General features: G+C 37.1%; 1 non-coding gene across 1 annotated transcript; it reads left to right on the forward strand.

Moving 5' to 3' along the window:
• The first annotated feature begins 10,166 nt into the window (after positions 1 to 10,166).
• On the forward strand, positions 10,167 to 10,273 carry LOC127090065 (small nucleolar RNA R71). The gene has a single exon (XR_007791599.1). It is a non-coding gene; the product is annotated as a small nucleolar RNA R71 (small nucleolar RNA).
• The last annotated feature ends 12,553 nt before the right edge of the window (positions 10,274 to 22,826 follow it).

Below are 22,826 nucleotides of genomic sequence, written 5' to 3' on the forward strand. Positions count from 1 at the left end.
TAAAGCAAAATCTGAAGAGTGTAGTAAACTTGAGACAACAATTCTAACAAGAGATGATACAATCATATCTTTAACGTTAGAAAGAGATGAAGCTAAAACGAAAAGCTTAGAATTAGAAGAAGTGTTGTCTCAAGCACCACAAACTTCAAATGAAATTATTTATAAATATGAAGAAGCCTTTCAACAATTTCTGAAGAATGGGATAAATAGGAGTATTATGGCATCCATGATTTATGGAGTAGGTCAGAATAATAAAAGGGGAATTGGGTATGATTCTGAGGAAAATAAAACCTCTACCAGTAACCAAATTAAATCGCCTTTTTCATACCACTACACACACACACAAGAACACAAATTTAAAAATGCTAGAAGACCCAAAGTTGTAAGAAACTCTGGGAAAACTAATCTGAAAGGACCCAAGAAATTCTGGGTACCGAAAGATAAGATTATCTATGTTGCAGATATCCTATGCAGCAAAGTTCAGACACCAGTCATGGTACCTGGACTCTGGATGCTCGCGACATATGACGGGAAGAAAGTCTATGTTCCAAAGCCTGGAACTTAAAGACGCTGGCTTCGTAGGCTTTGGAGGAGATCAGAAAGGAAGGATCAGAGGCTCCGGAACTATTGGTAACGGTACTCTTCCCTCTATATCTGATGTTCTTTATGTAGAAGGATTAATGCATAACTTGTTATCCATAAGTCAATTAAGTGATAACGGTTATGATGTAATCTTTAATCAAAAAACGTGTAAAGCCATTAGTCAGAACGATGGCTCTGTCCTTTTCACAGGCAAGAGGAAAAACAACATTTATAAAATAAATCTTTCTGATTTAAAAGATCAAAATGTTAAATGTTTAATGTCAGTTCACAAAGAGCAATGGGTATGGCATAGACGCTTAGGCCACATTAGCATGAGAAAACTTTCTCAGCTAACTAAACTTGAGTTAGTCAGAGGCTTACCTAAACTGAAGTTTTCTTCAGATGCTCTGTGTGAAGCTTGTCAGAAAGGAAAGTTTTCAAAAACATCTTTTAAAAAGAAAAATGTTGTTTCTACCTCCAAGCCTCTGGAGCTTCTTCACATTGACTTATTTGGTCCTGTGAAAACAGCATCAGTCAATGGAAAGAAGTATGGACTTGTAATCGTTGATGATTACAGCCGCTGGACATGGGTAAAATTCCTAAAGCACAAGAGTGAGTCTCACTCTGTATTCACCAGTTTCTGTTCTAAAGTGCAAAAAGAATTTGACTCTAAAATTGTTAGAGTCAGAAGTGATCATGGTGGAGAATTTGAAAATAAAGATTTTGAAGAACTATTTGATTCTAATGGAATATCCCATGATTTCTCCTGCCCTAGAACTCCACAACAAAATGGAGTTGTAGAGAGGAAGAATAGGACACTCCAAGAAATGGCCAGAACCATGATCAATGAAACAAATGTAGCAAAGCACTTTTGGGCAGAAGCTGTAAATACAGCGTGTTACATTCAGAATAGAATCTCTATTAGACCTATTCTGGATAAGACTCCCTATGAACTGTGTAAGGGAAGAAAACCCAACATCTCATATTTTCATCCTTTTGGATGCATTTGCTTTATATTAAATACTAAAGAACATCTGAACAAGTTTGATTCCAAAGCACAAAAGGTATTATGTTAGGATACTCAGAACGCTCTAAAGGCTACAGAGTATACAACACAGAAACCAAAATTGTGGAGGAATCAATTCATGTTAGATTTGATGATAAGCTTGACCCTGAAAAGTCAAAGCTAGTTGAAAAGTTTGCAGATTTAGAGATCACTCTGGTAGAATCTGAGAAAACTCCAGAAGCAACTGTCACTCCAGACTCTGAAGAAATTAAATCTCCAGAAATTCCAAGGAAAGTCAAGAGTCGTAGCAACGTATCTGAAGATTTGATTTTGGGAAACAAAGATGAACCTGTTAGAACCAGATCTACCTTCAGAACTTCTGAAGATATTCCTCTGGGACTAGTGTCTCTGATTGAGCCTACGTCCTGTGATGAAGCTCTTCAAGATAACGATTGGGTGGCAGCTATGCAAGAAGAGTTAGATCAATTCTCCAAGAATGATGTCTGGGATCTCGTTCCAAAACCCAGAGGCACTCATGTCATTGGAACCAGATGGGTTTTCAGAAACAAACTGAACGAGAAAGGAGAAGTTGTCAGAAACAAAGCACGACTGGTAGCTCAAGGTTATAGTCAACAAGAAGGTATTGATTATAATGAAACTTTTGCTCCAGTCGCGAGGTTAGAATCTATTCGTCTCCTTGTATCTTTTGCTATTAATCATTCTATCAAATTATACCAAATGGATGTCAAGAGTGCATTTCTTAATGGTTATATTTCAGAAGAAGTGTATGTTAATCAACCTCCTGGTTTTGAAAATTCAAACTTTCCAGAATATGTTTTCAAACTTAAAAAATCTTTATATGGACTAAAACAAGCCCCCAGAGCTTGGTATGAACGTCTGAGCAATTTTCTTCTGGAACAAAATTTTATCAGAGGGAAAGTTGATTCTACACTCTTCTGTAAAAATCATAAAAATGATCTCATGATATGCCAAATTTATGTTGATGACATTATTTTTGGTTCTGCTAATATCTCTGTTTGCCAAGAATTTTCCAAGTTAATGCAGGCAGAATTTGAAATGAGTCTAATGCAAGAACTAAAGTTCTTTCTGGGAATTCAAATCAATCAAACTCCAGAAGTCACGTACATTCATCAAAGCAAGTACATTAATGATGTTCTGAAGAAGTTTGATATGTCTGAATGCAACTCTGCAAAGACTCCTATGCACCCAACTTGCATTCTGGAGAAAGAAGAGGTAAGCAACAAGGTTTGTCAGAAGCTCTATCGAGGTATGATAGGCTCTCTTCTCTATCTGACTGCTACTCGTCCTGATATTCTCTTTAGTGTCTGTCTTTGTGCCAGATTCCAATCAGATCCTAGAGAATCTCATTTAACAGTTGTTAAGAGAATTCTTAAGTATCTGAAAGGAACTCCTAACCTGGGCCTGATGTATGAGAAAACATCAGAGTATAGGCTTTTTGGTTATTGTGATGCAGATTATGCAGGAGATAGAATAGAACGAAAAAGCACATCTGGAAATTGCCAGCTTCTGGGAAACAATCTAATCTCCTGGGCTAGCAAAAGACAGTCAACTATCGCTCTATCAACTGCAGAAGCAGAATACATCTCAGCATCACTGTGCACAACTCAGATGCTCTGGATGAAACATCAGCTAGAAGATCTTCAGATATTTGAGAGTAACATTCCTATCTTTTGTGATAATACTGCTGCTATTTGTTTAAGTAAGAATCCCATTCTACATTCCAGAGCCAAACACATAGAAATAAAACATCATTTTATTAGAGACTATGTTCAGAAAGGGATAGTAACGCTGAAGTTCATTGATACAGAACATCAATGGGCAGATATCTTTACTAAGCCTCTAGCTGAAGATAGATTTCTTTTTATCTTAGAAAATCTGAACATTAAAAATTGCCCTGAGTAAAATTTGGCTCTGAACATGTAAAATGAGACTCTGATAAAAACAAATACACTTCTGCCTCTGACTCTGATACTTCTACCAAGTTAAGAAGATATCTGAGTTAGAAATCTTCAGAAATCCTTTGGTATTCCTGAAGATCCAGATACATCAACACGTGGGGAACATGCGTCTAACCCTAGAACTTCTAGACAGCTGTCAAAAGAAATCAAAGGTCAGAACGCTTGAAATCTCCTCGAGCAGTGTGCTTACTGTTGGGATTAGACATTCATTAATGAGCTGTAATCATTTTTCCCCCAAACGTGCTATTTTGGTTTTTGTGCTAACGCTGGTATGTGTGTCGTTTTGCATGTGTTTTTACCCTTAGTATATAAACACTTTCTCTCACTTTTCACACTTATCACTCTCACTCACACTTAAACCCTAAACCCTCTCTCGAAGTTTTCTCTGCAACTCCTTCAGTTCTTCATCTTCTTCATCAATTTTCTTCATGAATCCTCAAGAGCAAGAAGTTTTTAACTTCTCCCAACAAATGGAAGCCGCTTCTAATCCCCAAACCTCAAACACTCAAACACCCATGGTTATAGACGTCACCACGACCCCAGTCTACAAAGAACCTCACATTCTTGAACGTGAACAACACATAAACCTTTCAACTCCCTTTGAAGGTTTGGATGTACTGTGTGAATCGCTGGTAGATTTTGAGAACTTAAGAAGAAACGGTGTTGATCTTACTGAAGATCTTCGCAAGCAAGGTTGGGAAACCTACTTCGACAGGCTTTATGGTCCAATCTATCCTCTTCTGGTGAAGGAGTTCTGGAGATGTGCAGATGCTGATGACCAGTTCATTGTCTCGTTTGTTCTGGGTGTGAAGATTGTCATCACTGAAGCATCAATTGCTTCCTTGCTCAACATGGAGAAAGCTGGAGGTAAAAGGATTTACAACATTCCTCCAAGGTCCAAGCGCATCACAGAAGTCATTAACCCTACAATCTTCAAAGCAAACGCTGAAGGAAACCCCTCTAAGAACAAGGAGCTTCATCAGAACCTCCGAGTTTGGCTGAAGATTATTCTGGGAACAATCCATCATCGTCCAGCCTCCAACTCTTCAGATTACATAAATGCTGATCAGAAATGCATCCTTTACTGTATTCAGAAGGGTATCCCGATCAACCTCCCTGTTCTCCTCTTCAGATATCTGAGGGATTCAGTCAGAGAAACCAGGAATAACATGAAGCCCAGATCCTACATTCCTCTGGGTAGATTGCTCTCTGACATCTTCATTGAGCATGGGCTGGTAGATGCTCTGGAGAAGACCAGATGTATGGATGATCTGGCAATTGATGTGGGAAAGCCTCTGAATGCCAAAAATCTGAGGAGTATGGGAATCATCAAAGACATCAGAGTCAAGCCCACTATGGATGTGACCTGGGAAGCTCTGAAGGATCAGAGGAAGATGCCTCATGGCCTTGAAAGGTTCTTCAAGAATGAACCCAGAGATGCCATTGCTATCTACCTTCAGGATCGTCTGGATGAAGGCATTGATATTTCTGATTTCCGCCTTGAAGACTGTCTGGACTCTGTAGAAGATTTGGTCAGATACAAAAGAGGTCTTTCTGAGAAGAAGATAGCTGAGGAAGCAAGGAAGGCAAAGAAACCCAGACTTGGAGAATCTTCTGGAACCAAAGCTCCTCTGAAAATCTCTTCTTCTGGTAAGTCTATTCCTCCTGTTACTTCTGTAATACCTATGATGGCCTCTTCTACTCCTCTCCCAACACCTCCCATATTTACAACCTCTGAAATCCCTCCTTCAACCATCAGAACCTCTCAACCTCCACCTGTTCTAAAAATTGCTCGTAATTTCACAACAACCTCTGACCCTAATCAACTATATCACCACAGCTCTTCCTCATCCTCTGAATATGAATCACCCCCTTACCTTTCCCTTTCCTCTGACCAAGAGTTCTCTGACCAAGAGTCCTCTGACCAAGAACACTCTGACCCTAACTCCCCAACAATAGCTGAAATTTATGCTAAAAATTTCGCTCCACAACCCACACAACAGTCTGAAGTAACCTCTCCCCTCCAAACTTCACTTCCACAACAACAAACAACAACCTTACCCTCTGAAACTCAACCATCTGATCCCTTCACCTCTAATATCACTCCACCATTTATTCCCGCTGTACCCGGACCAGACTCTGACCCTTTAGACCTAAATCCATTATATGCTTCATCCCCCAGTCTTCAACCAGACGCAGATTCTGAACTTCAAGCAGAATCTGAACCTCAACAAACTGAACCTCAACCTCTAAATCTCAGCCCTCAAAACTCTCCACCTCATTCACCTGAACCTGAACCTGAACCTGAACTTACCATACCTACCCTTGAGGAGGCCATTATACAGGTTGCAGAAGCTTCAGTCCAGAAGATCAAGTCTCTGGCTAAAAACTCTGAAGTTAGTGATGATCCTAAATCTGTTAGGACACACTGGAACAGAGTCATTAGTTGGATGACCTCTGAGTCTTATAGGCTGAAGAGTATCTCTGAACAAGTCAGAAATGGCTACATCAGAGACTCTGAGGAAAGACTCCAAGAGAGACTGGCTAGAGAAGCTGAGGCCAAGAGATTAGAGGAAGAAAGATTGGCTAAGGAAGCTGAGGAAGAAGCAAAGAGGTTGGAAGAAGAACGACTGGCAAAGGAAGCAGAACTTCTAAGGATTAGGGAAGCTGAAGCCAAGGCTCAGGCAGATGCAGAAGCCCAAGCTGCTGCTGAAGCTGAAGCTCAGCAGGCTCTGATTCAGGGGGAGTCTTCCTCTGCGATCCCTCTGATTCTTAACACTCTGAAGGAGATCAAGCAAGATCAGCAAGAGATCAAGAAAGATCAGAATGAGCTTCGTGCCAGGATGGACAAGCAAGATGCTCTGAATGAAAACATCCAGAACATGTTTGCCATGTTGCTTCAGAGACTTCCTTAACCTCCGAACCCTTAGGCACTTAGGATTTATTTTGTTTGCTTGCCTAGTGTTTTTGCTTCTGTCTTCTTTTTTAGCTCTGATATTCTGTTGAATCTGATGTTTTGACTGCTGTTTGCCTTTGTGCTTTTTAATGAAGTGTTTTTCTCTTTATTATTCTTTTTATTTTTTATGCCTTTTTGATTATGCCAAAAAGGGGGAGAAATTATTAAATAGCTCTGATGAAAATTATGTCTAAAACCTTAAGCATTCTGCAACAATTATAGAAATAGTTCTGATATAAATAGCTCTGATTAAATAATAGCTCTGATTAAATAACTCTAACATTAAATTAAGAAATTGCAGAAAGTTTTCAGAAATCTTATTGCTTGGAAAGCTCTGGTAAGAACTTCTGAACTCCCTAGTACTAACTCAGGGGGAGTTTTTGTCTATCTGATCTAATATTTTTCATGTTTCATCTGATAATTTTATTTGTTTTGTCATCATCAAAAAGGGGGAGATTGTAAGAACAAAAAGTGTTCTACAACAGACTCCATGATTTTGATGATAACAAAGGATGAAACCAAAAATGGCACCCTAACGAAAAGTTTCTAAGTGTGCAGGGTTCTAAAGAAAGAAGAAATAAATCTGATGATGTCATCAGATGCAAAACAAGATCAGATGCAAAATCTCAAGTATCAGAAGCATCTAAAGAGGAATCTCGTTTCAAGAAGCTCTGACTCTGGACAAAACTGCAAAGTATCAGAAGCATCTGAACATGAAGTAAAGTCTAGAAGCTCTGACTCTGAACAAATGCCTTCTGTAAATTCTGAAGTTATCAGCGCCATCTGAACTTTCAAAAGATAACATCAGAAGCCAGTTTCTCCAGATACACAAAGACTCTAATCAGAATTGTTAATCATGATGAAGTAACGTTTAAGCCAAGTTAAAGTTCTGCAAATGGATTTCCTCAATTAGAAAGAGACGTTAATCTCCACTTCCAAGAGAGAAGATACTAATTGTGGTAAGTAGTCACTTCTAAGAGAAAAAGTCTACTGCAGAAGCTATTAATGGAATGGCGTAACTACATCTCAATATCCAACAGATTCAACGCTACTTCAACTCTACTTCAACTCCTATAAATAAGAGAAGAAATCTCATTCAGTAAACAAGAAATCACTAGCCAAAACTATACTGAAATTATATCACGCTCAAGAAAAACATCTTTGTTCTTCAAAGATTTTCACTAAGCTTTTGCTTATCAAGTGAAAAATTTGTTCTTAAGTTTGTAATATTTGCTTTCTTAGAAGCACTCTAGATTACACATCTTGTATCTATTTTTTATTTGATTTCCTCAAGTGACTCTTTGCAGTCTGTAGACTTGAGAGGACTAAGAGATTTTCTTCTCTCTTAGGGGTTGTTTGTAATCTTTCAAGATTAGTGGATTAAGTCCTTGTTGAAGGCGAAATCACCTTGGCCGGGTGGACTGGAGTAGCTTTGTGTTATAAGCGAACCAGTATAAAATCATTGTGTGATTTCATTTTTCAAAAGCGCTTATTTTTCAAACAATTCAAACCCCCCCTTTCTTGTTTTTCTCACCTTCACTTCTCTCTTGACTACATCACTCAGAACAGGATTTATCATTCTTTGATGTTCTTTAGAGGTCTTATTGTCTTCCTCTAGCATAATGCGATGCATGCATATGGAAGGACTTATTCCTTTTAGATCTGAGATATTATAGCCTAAAGCAGATGGATATTTTCTTAAAACACATAGGAGTTTCTCGGTTTCTATCTGTCCTAAGTCTGCGTTAACTATTACAGGTCGCTCGAGTTCAGTGTCTAGGAATTCGTACCTTAGATTTTTGGGTAGTGTTTTAAGTTCTAATGCTGGTTTCTTTGGGCAAGGCATATGATTGGGTGTGAGTGCTAGACATTCACTTAAACTGTCATCTTGGTATTCCTCGCACCAATTGCCACCTTTAAAAATAGGAGGCATTGGAATTTTCAATATATCAGAGTATGAAGTTTGTTCATTCTCCATTTCTCTTACACAATCGTCGATGACATCTAGCAGACAACATGTATCGTCTATAGATGGTGCCTTTAAGAATTGCATCAAAATAAATTCGACTTTTTCTTCACCAACTTCAAAGGTTAGCTTGCCCTTTTGTACATCTATAATGGCTCCGACAGTAGCTAAGAATGGTCTTCCTAATATGATGCAGATATTGGAACCCTCCTTTATGTCCATGATTATGAAATCAGTAGGAATATAGAATTGACCTATGCGCACTGGAACGTTCTCTAGCATACCTACGGGAAAGTTAACAGAACGATCAGCTAGTTGTACGAACATCCTAGTTGGTCTCAACTCTCCTATTTTAAGCCTTTTGCATATGGACAAGGGCATTAAGTTAATACTGGCTCCTAAATCGCATAGAGTTTTGTCTATGACAAACTTTCCGGTTACACGGGGTATGGAGAAACTCCCTGGGTCTTTCAGCTTATGAGGCATATTGTTTTGAGTTATAGCACTAAACTCAGCAGTAAGTGTAACAATTTCGTTATTCTCGATCTTCTTCTTGTTAGATAAGATCTCCTTAAGAAACTTAGCGTATTAGGGCATTTGAGTGATAGCTTCTATAAAAGGTATTGTGATATTCAAATGTTTCAGAAGTATTTAACAAGATACGGGATAGGAGGTTTATACGGTGGTGTAGGCACACATGGTTCTTCTTTCTCTATGGCCTCTTTGCTTTTATTTTCCTTTAGTTCGTTTTCCTTCTCAGTTATTTTACCATGGTCTTGGTGCATGGCTAGATTTTGAAGTCTAGGGTCGGTTGGTCCGTCTAATTCTGTCCCACTTCGTAGTGTAATAGCATTTGCATGACCTTTCGGGTTTGGTTGTGGCTGTCCAGGAAATGTACCTGCAGGGGCAGCAGTAAGTGCTTGTTGTTGTGCCAGTTGCGAAATTTGTGTAACATTTTGTTATGGGTGGCTAAAGTGTTTACTTTGTTCGCTAATTGCTTAATTTGCTCACTACTGTATATGTTTTGATTTGGGAAATCTTATTTGTTTGGGCCTGGGTAGCTCTGAAGTTTTCCATCATTATTTCAAGGTTTTACTTCCTAGGAGCATTTGGAGCAGTTGTGGCAGCCTTATGCTATCCTGGTGGTACAACAGGTGCTTGGCTAGGTACATACAATGGGTTATTGGTTTTGTATGAAAAGTTCTTATGGTTCTTCCAACCTGGGTTATAGGTGTTTGAGTAAGGGTTTCCTTGAGCATAATTCACTTAGTTTATAGAGATTCCTGTCAAAAGTTGACATTCATGGGTATCATGCTCAAGAACTCTACATAACTTGCAGTTCGGAGCTACGGCAGCCACGGAGGCTGCAGGTGTTATGGTCAGGTTTTCTATCTTTTGAGTGAGAGCATCTACGGAGCTACGGCAGGTGACATGGTCAAGACTGCTTATTTCGTACATACCGCCTTTTGTTAGAGGTTTCTCTACGGAGGTTCTTTCATTTCCCCACTGATATTGATTCTAGGCCATACTTTTGGTAAGTGATAAGCCTTATTGTAGGGTTTATCCATCAGTGGGCCACCCGTGGCAGCGTATATTGTCAATCTTGTGTTGTACAAGAGACCATTGTAAAAGGTATGGATGATCAACCAATATTCTAGACAATGATGTGGACAAAGTCTCATCATGTCCTTGGATCTCTCCCATGCTTCAAAAAGAGATTCATTGTCTTTTTATTTAAACCCGTTTATTTGGGCTCTTAGCATAGTCGTCTTACTAGGTGGGAAATATCGTGCTAAGAAAACTTTCTTCAACTCGTTCCACGTAGTGACAGAGTTTGATGGTAGAGACTGGAGCCAAGCTCTAGCTCTATCTCTTAATGAGAAAGGGAAAAGACGTAGTCTTATTGCTTTGGGGTTGACACCATTTGCTTTCACCGTGTCCGCGTATTGCAAAAACACTGACAAATGTAAGTTCGGATCCTCCGTGGGACTACCGGAAAATTGGTTATGTTGTACGGCTGACAACAACAAAGGTTTTAGCTCAAAATTATTTGCCTCGATGGTAGGGGAAGCGATGTTGTTATGTGGTTCATCCTGCGAAGGTATGCCATTGAGAGGATGGTTTTACGGTCTTCCAGCCATCTCTGGTTCTACAATTGGTTCGGGAATAGGGATATTAGGATCAGAAAGATTTTACTTAATACGGTATTCTCGTATCTGGCATTCTAATCTTAGATAATGCTTTGGTTCGTCGATTGGTAGCTTTAACTCCTCGCCTTGATAGCGAGTACTTGGCATGCAATCGACAATTTAAAAGGGAAATAATTTTGTTTTCCTTAGTATATACTGCGCAACACTGGAGTTACGATATCGACTTAATTAGTCATCGACAACGACGCCAAAAACTTGATCGCGACTTAGTATGTCTATAAGATTCGTGACTGCAAGTGCACCGTCGTATCGTGTAGTTTTAAAGATTATCAAACCCAAAGGACCAAAAATCGGACTTACCATTATCTAATGTTACTACATAAATCTAAGGTTGGTGAATTTTCTTGGGTTTAAGGGACAACGAGAAATAAATATTAACGAAAACTGAACTTTAATAGAAATATTTAATAGCGGGATATCGGTATGTAACTCATCAAACTTAGGGGATTCGATAAATAGTTGGCGTAATCTTAAATGTCAAAATACCCTTCAGTAGAAATTATTGATTTAAAAGACTTTATCTCACACTCTCGTGTTATTGACTCTGACTATACTCTTAAACCAGAATGCTTTGCTCTCGCTGTCTCATTTGAATTAAAAGTAATTTTTGGAAATCAATAAATTCTAATTAATCCTTAAGTGTTCTCGTTGTGTTTATGATTAATGTCTAGTTTATGCTATCCGGTTAAAATCTCAAACTCTTGTTTTATTGACCGTAACCTTATTTGCTTTTTACTCTCGTACGAAAACAGTTTTAATTTTAGAATAAGAAACTATAACTAAAAAATAGTTTATAAAGATCAACATCAATTATTAAAGAATCCTGTCATTATGACTTTCTTTACATACCAATATCAAATGGTTTAGCTAGACATGGGTTTGAACATAAACATGTTATTACGATGATTAAACATAAGACAAAACATGATTTAAAAAAAAACTGAAATTAATTTGTTATAAGATGAAATCATAAACAATTAAAATAAACAACTAAAATGGAACTTGGAAAATAGACAGAAAATTGAATTCTAAAATTGTCGGCACGCTTGACAATCAGGTACAGAATTACAGTCAAAATCAGTTCTTAAAACTAGAATTTCAATAGTCCCCCGATGTGGAAGATCTATACTTTTACAAGTAAATCTATTCGCTTAAAATTCTAAGAACAAAGTTCTGGCTAAAAAAAGAGATCCTCCAAACTGAAGACGGAAACCCCAATTTATACTACAAATTCTTCCCTTGAAAATCTGAATAGTTGGCGTGAATTTAGGGTAGTTGGGTTGACCGAGAAAGACGGAGTGTGGAGAGAATCCAGGAGGAAATGGGGCTTCGTGACGGGTGCCACATGAGAGTGGCAGGTGCCACTCCTTTTCTTAGTGGCAGGTGTCACTCTGAAGATGGTGGGCACCACACTTAAGGTAGGTGGCCGGCGCCACACTCCAAGTGGGTGGCAGGCGCCACCCCTTTGTATTTTCTTCGTTTTCTTTCCGTTTCCTTTCCTTTTTGCTCTTTTTTCTATTTTGCTCACACATACACTTCTTATTTGATAAATACCTGAAATAAACATAAAATACGACATAATGCTATGGAAAATAAATAAAACGGCACTAGATTGCAATACAAGTTAAGTCAAATATATGATACATTTCCGCGTTATCAAGATTCAAGGTTACAAGAAATGCATTCACTTTGTTTGGTTGGATGAGGAGACGAGTCCCAGGGAAAAAGAGTTAATCTCTACATTATTAAAGAACTTAAATGAAGAGAAGGTGATGGTTAAATCGTACAAAGCAAAAGAGGAAGAATTGAAGATGAAAGTGAAGATGTTGAAGAAATAGTTAAAGATAAACTGGAAGTTGTTGTCTGTTTTGTTGTTTGCATTTGTTGGGACAACATTGATGAAATAGGTTGTAGGTGATTAGGATTTATGTTATGTTTCTATGTTGTTTGATTTAATGGTGTAAGGTTATTAAGTTATCACAAAATAATATTCGAGCATTAATAGCCAAAATACTTGACATTCGCCTTGTTTGAACATTAATATTCGAACAACCAAAATAGAACTCAAGACACTACTTGAATCAAAATGAAACTACTTAAGTCATAAAATACAACCATAAAATATAACCAAAATAATTCGTAACCTACTTAAGTCATCCATACAACCAAAGTCACTATTCTTGAGTAGGTTGAGGAGCTTGTGAACTTTGAGCAGTTTCTGTTTGCTTTTCTTTGGACTTTTTGGTTCCCTTTCTACCCTTCACTTTATTAGCCTTCTTTGGCTTATTACCACCATTTGAAATTTCCCTATCAACCGCCCTTTTATCTTTAAAATTCCTCTTATCATGTTCCATAACATCATATTTGCATGTGTGATAGTTGAAAATCTCCTTGGTAGTATGTGAGGATTTCTTGGTTAATCATTTACTGGTGGTGCCACTGTATTCTAATCATCTATAGGCCATAATTGCGGTCCATAAATGTTGATTTCCTAAACAAAATAGAGCAAGTGTCTATAAACAAAACAGAGCAAGTTTACATGCAATTCAGTCATACCTATGTATATGACCTCTGACGGTATCCTTTCAAATCATGCAGAAGAAGGTCTAAAAACCATTGCCATGAATCTTTTGTTTCAACTTCAACAACAACATATGCAACTGGAAACATTTATTTATTGCCATTCCTCCCTACTGCTGCCATTAATTGTCCACCATAATCCCCTTTTAAAAAACATACATACAACCCGATAAGAGACATACATGTCTTTGCAAAACCTACCTTGCAAACCTCTAAGCAGACATAAATTCTTTCAAACACATGGTTTTCATTACTATCAACACATTGTATTACAATAGTGTTATTTGGATTTGATTTCAATAACTCATGTCCATAACTTCTCAAATGAGTGAATTTCTCAATACCGGCCTCCTGAACCAACTTCTTTTCTTTTCTTTTGGCCTTATATGCTTTATCATGTGATAGTTTCACTCCATATCTCTTAATATCTTCAGCTATGAGACTTGATGGTTTCATATGAGGACTATGTATAAGGATGATTGCAAGCCAGTTGGCAATCCACTTTGTCTTTGCACTTTTGTTGTCAGCAGTCCTGTGCCATGTATGATCTTCATTTAAACTCACTACTTGCTAAAACTAGCGCCCAATCCTTTTTCCAAATCTCATGTAGAAACTGGTGACCAGTCCTAAGCCACTTAATGAATACATTCTTCTGAATTTCCATTTCATAGTCCTTGACAACATCCCTTATCACTTCTTAGTTAGTAAACATCATCCCTAGTTGAAACTTCATTCCCTGACCAAACTTATAGGTAAGTTACTTCATTCCCTCATCATCATCATCACTCCTAGGAGGTGTACATAAATGGTATGAATCCTCACTCTCATCATGAACCATCTCAGCCTGGTATTTCTTATTTTGGCAGCTAGAAACCTCACCTAAAGTCTCTTAGGGAAGTACCTTAGTCCAGTCCATCTCACTCTCCTCAGATTCTTCACTAAATTGAAACTCATTGTCCTCAAAACTACCCTTAATTGCAACATAATCATCATCAATACCTTCTTTCCCATTTTCATTGTTAACATCAACATTAGGATTATTAGTCACATCTTTAATAACAACATTAGAATAATTAGTAACATCTTCAGCAACACCATTAAGATCATTAGTAACATCTTCAGCAACACCATTAAGATCAATAGTACCATCTTTAGCAACACCATTTTCACTTTTAAAACCAATGCATTGTACATCATCCTCAATGTTAGCATATAATTCACCATCATCAACAATATCAAGAATTCCCACATTATGCTTCACATACACATCTATTACATTATAGCCTACAACATTTTTTAAAAATTTCAGTACATCCTAATCATTGTTCAATGGTCTAAGACCACGAGAAAAGCTATATGCCGAGTTCCAATACCAGAAGAACTTTATATTTATGTAACCCTCACTCTTAATCATATCCTCTAATTCCATATATGACACATAATCAACATCCCAATTCCAAATCATCTAAGTAACTTCCTCATTTACATACCACTTAACAGGTGTCTAAACTAATTTTACCCTATGATGTATTCTCAACCTAATCTTATTAGTCTTAGTTGGCCTGAGAAAATATTGACAAAAATGGAATCAAACTAATATAAACTAACAACAGGGACCACAAGTATACATAAACAAAACTAAAATACCAGGACCACAAGGACAAAAATACATAAATTACATAATATTTGACCCTTTCGATTCTCTCCTTTTGAGTTCCTGAGTTCATCATCTTCGTAAAATCACAAATTTTTTGAAACACAGCTTCACAAGAAATATTTGGACGATACACACACTTGAACGATTTGGACTGTGACGAATGATGGGTGTGAATGGGGGATTAAGGTTTTTTCGCTTCTGAAGAACGATGGATGTGAATTGGGGGAATTAGAGCATTTAAGTCATTTATAAATTAAAAGTGATGACTTTTGTTGGTCTTGTAGGAATGTGATGACTTTTTAGTCACTGTATTGATAGTGTCGCAGTAATAAAAAGATATAGATTCCATAGGATTTTCTATTTAATAAAACAATAGTTGTGCAAGTATAAAAAGTAAAAATTGGAGGGGTTTTTAGTTTGGATGCGAAAAATGAAAGTTGTTCTAAAATAATACCAAAGCAACCAGGTTTTGTATAGAATCCCTTATTTCTCCCTTGTTGATATCTAATGCATTACATAAATGATAAATTCATTATATTTCTATAAAGAATTAACACAACCACTATACCCAATCCCCTGGTGTATAGCCCACTAATTCCTACTCGAAGCCTCTTATCCTTATTCAACCAGCGTAAGTGAAATTAGACGATGCAATAAAATGTTAATTCAAATGTCACTACTCGGGGTCTCATATCCTTATTCAACAAGCGTAAGTACAACAATTTCCCTAGTTTCAACATATAGACTAATGATCAGTATTCCCTATGTTCCCAAGATCAAATTAAAAGAGTATCTCACATAAAAAGCATTAAGCAAAATAAGTAGTTGAATAGAAATATAACTCCAATTATTAATGCAATAACAAATTAAACATATGTTCCAACAGGTTCAAAATAAGTTCATAAAAAAAAACCTAACTAAGAGATGTTTAGCTACTCTTAATGATACAATTAAATACGAACTGATAAGATGAAAATTTCATATGAGAATCCTTAAAGAACTTTCCTCCATAGGCTTCCTGTAGCGGTAAATTCATTACCATCAAGCTATGGATAAGCTAAACGTCAATAAAACCAGAGTCACCACCGCACTTTTATTATTTCCAAAAGAGAAGTGCAAAAGTACGAACAAAACCCAAAGGTAAGAAGTTTTCAAATCAAAACTAATAAAATGTTAGATATTACAGGTAAGAGGGTTGGTTACACAGAGGGAATGTGTTAGCACCCAAAGTGTCTTAGGTACTCCTAGGGAGCCCTTTTTTGTGTGCAATTGATTTGGTCAAAATAATGTTTGATAAAATATGGAGTGAGGAGATGAGAAAAGAATTCATTAATTATATTTTTTATTTTTGACAAGACCTTTGGTCTTATGCCTACGTACCAACATAAAAATGATGAATCAGAACCCCGTAGTTCGTGGTAAAAAATTCAAATAAGTTGGTGAACTGATTTTAACAAAAGTTTTACATAGAAGGAACAAAAGGACAAAGATTTGAATGGGGTTGTTAATTCTTTTTGTATTTTTAAAACTAAAGTCAATATGGTTAAGTTCATTCATAAGTTTGATATAACAAAAAGTTTGAAAGTTCATTGGCATAAGGCTAAAGTTTCTAATCATTAAAACATGTATAAGTTGAAAAACACAAATAAAGAAGGTTTTGAAAAGAGGGAGAGATTTTAAAATTAAATAAGTGGGAGGAGATTAAGGGACTATCCTAGACAAAAATTAAAAGTTAAGAGTTGAAAAGATCTGATCAATGGGATGCAATCAAATAGACAAGAATGTCATATAGAAACCCATTTTTCTTTTGGAGTTTAGCAATTAACAAGCATAAGCAATATCCAAGAAAACCTTATGAAGACCAAGACATCAAATAAACATAGCCATAATATCCAAGCAAGAATTCCAATAGCTAGCAGTCTTCAATGTCTTCCAATGTATCAGTTGAAAATATTCCTTGTGGTGAACTCAGAAGCAATCATCATACATCATCAATAATAACATTATAATAATTAAGTACAAATACAAAGTGATAGATGAATCAAGTTCACTCAAGGTATTGCATAAGATGAAGGGCACATGCAAGGATATCTCAGTCTCAAATAGTGGCATTGACCAAATCCTCAAAGCATAGGGAAGTTGCTTATCCTAAGTCCAAAAGTTCAGATCAAGTCTAACAGTCCACCATGATATTTTTTAAGGTCCTAAGACCACAAACAAAAAAAACAAGCAAACAATATATACAATCACAAGATATGGCTCGAATGAGCAGAGCGAAAAGGGACTGAAACATAAACAAGTTGCATGAAATGTAAATGGAAATGAATGATAAAGGTACTAAAATTTTAATTGCATTAAGTAAATGACTTGAAAGTAAAGAAACATTAATAAAGAGTTAGTCAAAGGTTAGTGAAGAATTTTGGTTGTTTAATTCATTCCTTGGAGAACACTCAACCATTCATTCACAAGTATGAATACATGAACCAAGACATCATCCATGAAAGGGCTCCAACTTGGATAAATCAACAACTATGTCACTAGCTCTCATGAAAGGAAAAAAGGTCAAGTTTTCACACAATGCCATGAAGAATGGGAGACTTACAATCTCACTTACAAGAATGTTATGCCTTTTTGGACAAATTTAGCTCTATGTTAAGCAATCGTAATTAGACTTATGTAGAAGTCACAACTATCTGAGATGGGCAATAAAAATATAGGTGTTAATGCATGTTATAGATTTGGTACAAAGAACCAAACTCCTAAAACATACCACATACTAAAAAAAAGGGAGGAACCTATCTCAGTCAGACTCATGTTGATTCATTTGACACAAGTTCATTGATGAATCAACTAGCATTAGACATGAAGAGAATTCATTGGTCAGTGATGGATTAGGGAAGAATAAGGATGAAGATGAAGAGGGAAGGGGAAGCAGAAACCCAAATTGATCATATGAGAAATTTTATCTGATCAATACTATCCATTCATTTTAGGGGATGAAATGTATATTTCATCAACCCCCTAATTCCAATAGTATTGGTCAAACAAACGTCAAATCAACCATGACCAAGGCCAAACAGAAAGTCAAACATCACAAGACCAAATAAATGGCTCAACACAATTTTTAAACAATTAGTCAATTAAAAAATCAAATTTAAAATGCACTTTTAAATGGAAAAAACCTCAAATCCCTTCAAAACACAAAATAAATGGCCAAGGGATTTATCCTAGGTCAAACAAGGTCAAAGGACATTAGACAAAAAAATTCACAATTTTTGGAAAGTCAGAAGTATTTTAAAATATTTAAAAACAAGTTCAAAATCATTTAATTTACAAAAAATATCAAAATTAATCCAAAAAATGATTTTAATTCAAAATATGGAAGAGAAAAATATTTAATCAAGGGTCATCATATCTCCCTCAATAATTGAGGTTGCAGATCTGATGGCCAACGCGTGCTATCCACCAAACACCTCAGTCAACGCGCGCGTAGGGTTGGTATTTAAAAGCAACAGATGAGATTATAACGTGGAGAGATGATTTGATGGATAGGACCTTGCCACCACACCACCGGAGCTAGGGCTCCGGTCATCTTCTCCGGTCGACCTCACCAGACTGTCCACCACCAACCTCCATGAAAATGAAAAGTGAGCACACTAATCTAAAGGAAAAATACTCAGGAGCTCGAATTTGGCCTTAATTTCTCCCAATTTCAAGTACATTGAAAGATACGTGAATTTGAAATTTGAGGTGCATCATCTGAGTTGCTCCGATTTGGCCTCAAAGCAACTCAATCTTGTTACCTACATTGGTAGGACTTCAGACAACCAAAGTGTGAAAGAATTCTTTAACTTGATTTAATTTTTAATGATAGCAAATTGTGTGATCATCATCCAAATTGATTGTGCATTGCATTACATGATATATTTGTGTTCTTATTTTGTCCATCATCCCACTTTATTGTTGCATAAACATACATACAAATCTACATTGAAAATTCCCTTCAAACAACAATTAAAATGCATTTTATATCAGTATGTATCAATACATGAGCCTCTGCATCGATACATGTAGCATATGATTAATTACAAAACAATTTCTGTTCAGTATGCATCGATGCATACGAGCCATGCATCAATACATGGAAGGGCAAAAACTCTATGCATCGATACACACGAATTCTGCATTGATACATGACCACTTGAGACAGCCTGTGCATCAATACATGCGCAATAGGCATCGATACATGACCACTTGAGACAGCCTGTGCATCAATACATAAGCATTAAGCATCGATGCATATCAGTGTAAAAATCACATGCATCGATACACACGATTTATGCATCGATACATGAGTAATTAATTTCATCAAATATTCACACAACTTACAGTATGTATCGATACACACTCCTATGCATCAATACACAAAGTTGTTTTAAGTCATAACAGCAACTGTTTTTGCAGCACATATAAGAACAGGTCTCAACAACAGATGGAGGTACGAATTCATTGAGGGAAAACAATTGAACACAGATCAAAAGCAGTGTTGGAGCAATTGTTTGTGAGCACATAGAAACCTGAAAGAGACTTCATCTTCTTCATCTTCTCTATCACTTTTCTTCAAGAACATTTACACACAACAATTCTTGTTCTTTGGATTAAAGAAGCATCGAGATAACGTTCAGTGGTACGATCAGGGATCTAGCTGTGGGTTGCAGTGGAACGATCGAGGATCTAGCTGAGTCGAAGATTGAAGGGGGTTTCTAGGAAAAACCTACTGGTTTGTCCTTCAAGAACTGGTGTGTTCTTGAGGGTTTGGGAGTCACATTTGCAGAACACATTCAGCCGCAGCGTTGCGTTTGGAGATCGGGGGATTTCGCAAGCAGGTCGTGGAACCGGTGAATTGTTTGCAACTTTGTGCAGGAAAATCTTGATCGAGCTCAGATCAAGTGAAGGTTTATACAAGAAGAGGTTCTTGGAGTTTAGAAATTCTGTCTTTGTATCAAAACCTTGTATCAACGGATTCGGCAATAATTGATAATCAAAGTTCTCAATTTCATTTGAAATTGAGAGGGAGACGTACCCACACGCGAGGACGACGTGGGGAACTTCCTTAACAAATCTCTGCGTATCATACTCTTACCTTAATCTTCTTTACATTTCAAAACTGTTTTGCAATCTCTGTTAGTGTGTGGTGATTGATCAATTTTTCTTGGACAGCAGTGATAATAAAACCTTTAGTTATACACCATTGCTGTTTATTATCAAACACACACACACCAACTGTTTGACAAAACGGTTAACTTGATTGTGTTCATTGGAAATAGAATTTGAGGATAAGCGCATTCAATCTGTTAAAATTCTGTGTGTATTATTTCTGTCATTCTCATTAAAATCCAGCAACTGCACTTGCGTGTCCGGCTTTCTAGTAGCGGTTCAGAATAGACGGAAGTCGATTCGGGACCGATTTTTCCGCCATTTTTGAAAACTCTGATAAAACGTTAAATCCGTTAACTTTATAAAGAGGTGATCTATTCACCCCCCCCCCCTCTCGATCACTAGCCACACCGTCTAACAAGTGGTATCAGAGCCTGGTTCGCTGGTGCTCTGTGGCTGCCTGTAACAGTATGGATTCTGAACCAAAGGGGGCGTATAATAGAGCGCCTATTTTCAACGGTGAAAATTATGGCTACTGGAAAGACTGCATGCGAGTTCATATAAATTCTGTGGATAGGTTAGTATGGGCTGCCATTGAAAACGGTCCGTTTCAAATTACAATGACTAATGCGGCTGGCGCCATAGTACCTAAACCAGAAGATGATTGGAATGAGAAAGATGAGAAAAAGTGGTCGTGTGATTGGAGAGCTCGAAACATGTTAATTTCAGCACTTGGTGTTGATGAGTATTATCGAGTATCCCATTGCACGACAGCTAAAGAAATGTGGGACGCTTTAGAAGTTGCCCATGAGGGCACTACTGAAGTAAAACAGTCCCGCATTAACACACTCAATCAAGAGTTTGAGCTCTTTCGCATGAAACAAGGAGAATCTATCTCCGACATGCAAAAGAGATTCACCCATCTAACTAACCGATTGAATGCTCTTGGAAAACCTATTTCCAATGAAATTGCTACTAATAAAATTCTGAGGTGTCTTAGCAGGGAGTGGCAACCTAAAGTTACAGCAATCAAGGAAGCCAACGATCTTACAAGACTTACGATTACAACACTGTTTGGAAAGCTGGAAGAACATCAGCAAGCTTTGGAAAGTCTTGAAAAATATGAGAATAAAAGTAAGAAAGAAAAGGAGAAGAAAAGAGACAAGAGGGAGAGAAGAAGCCAATAGCTCTTGTGGCCTCTAGCTCTAAGTCCTCACGAAAAGAGCAAAGCGACAATGATTCAAGTAGTGACAAAGACTCGGATGATGAGGAAATGGGACTGTTTGTAAGAAGATACAATAGATTCATTCGAAAGAATGGAGTCAAACATTCCGACAAAAATCTCATGAAATTTCGAAGACAATCTATAAATTCGAAACAAGAAGAGAACAAGAAGAGTAGAGGAAGAGGATCATGCTTTAATTGTGGTAAATCCGGACACTTTAAAACGGACTGCCCTATGAAGTATAAGGACCAAAGAAAAGATTCACCAAAAGGGTACAGCAAACAAAGAAGAGCGTATATTGCATGGGAAAGTGATAGTGATTCATCAAGCACACAAAGCTCAAGTGATGGTGATGAAGCTGCAAATCTGTGCCTTATGGCTCACACTAAAAATCTGTCCTACCACAAGAAGAAAAACAATGACAAAAAGGTAAAACAAGCCTATTACAATAATTTCTCCTCTATGTCTTTTTCGGAATTAAAAATAGCTTTTGAAAAACTGCATAACGAAGCTGTAGATGCTTTTAAACGACTAGCTTCCGACAAACATATCTTCTCTTTTTTGGAAGGAAAAGTAAACAAAGCTGAAATTGATTTAGAAGCATTGAAAACTAGTATTGCAGAAAATTCAAAAACTATTGACATTGACGGATGTAGTAGAGTTAGGTATTGTGACGCTTGTTATGTTTGGCAAAAAGAGGTAAACACTCTTAAAGTCAAATTAGAGAAAGCGCTACAACCTAAAATTACTTATGCCGTTGACCCCAAGTTGTTTAAGAAGTCATTGAATCCTCCATATGCAAAATACTCTTTTATTCTAAAGGATTCAATGAACAAGAAACAACAAACACATCATCATGGTTTATGTCATTATTGTTGTCATGCTGGCCATACCATTGAGAAATGCAAATTTAGGAGATTTCTAGTCCCTAAAGGTATTTATCAATGGAAGCCAAAAGGCAACCATGTTAACACTTACCCTCTTGGACCCAATGAAAATTGGGGACCAACTTCTCTCTTTTGATGTTGTAGGATGAGTGCCTTGCCTCCGTAGATAGAAGGTGGTTTCTTGACAGCGGCTGCTCAAGGCACATGACCGGTGACATATCGCTTTTTATAGACTTCAAGGCGAAGAAAAAGGGATATGTTACTTATGGAGACAACAACAAAGGAGCTATACTCGGCAAAGGTAGTGTAGGTAATCCCTCCACCACTACTATTTCAAATGTCCATTTAGTTGAGGGACTTAAACACAATTTGCTAAGCATAAGTCAACTATGCGACATGGGCTATAAAGTTTCGTTTACAAAAACTTGCTGCATAATTGAACATGCTGAACAAAACATTGTGTTTAAGGGTGTAAGAGTAAACAATATCTATATGCTTGACTTGTTTGATGTACCGTTAACAAATACTAAATGTCTAGTCACCTTGAATGATGACTCTTGGCTTTGGCATAGACGTTTAGCTCACGTTAACTTCGATTTG

Source organism: Lathyrus oleraceus, chromosome 5, assembly GCF_024323335.1.
Source record: "Lathyrus oleraceus cultivar Zhongwan6 chromosome 5, CAAS_Psat_ZW6_1.0, whole genome shotgun sequence".
NCBI lineage: Eukaryota > Viridiplantae > Streptophyta > Magnoliopsida > Fabales > Fabaceae > Lathyrus > Lathyrus oleraceus.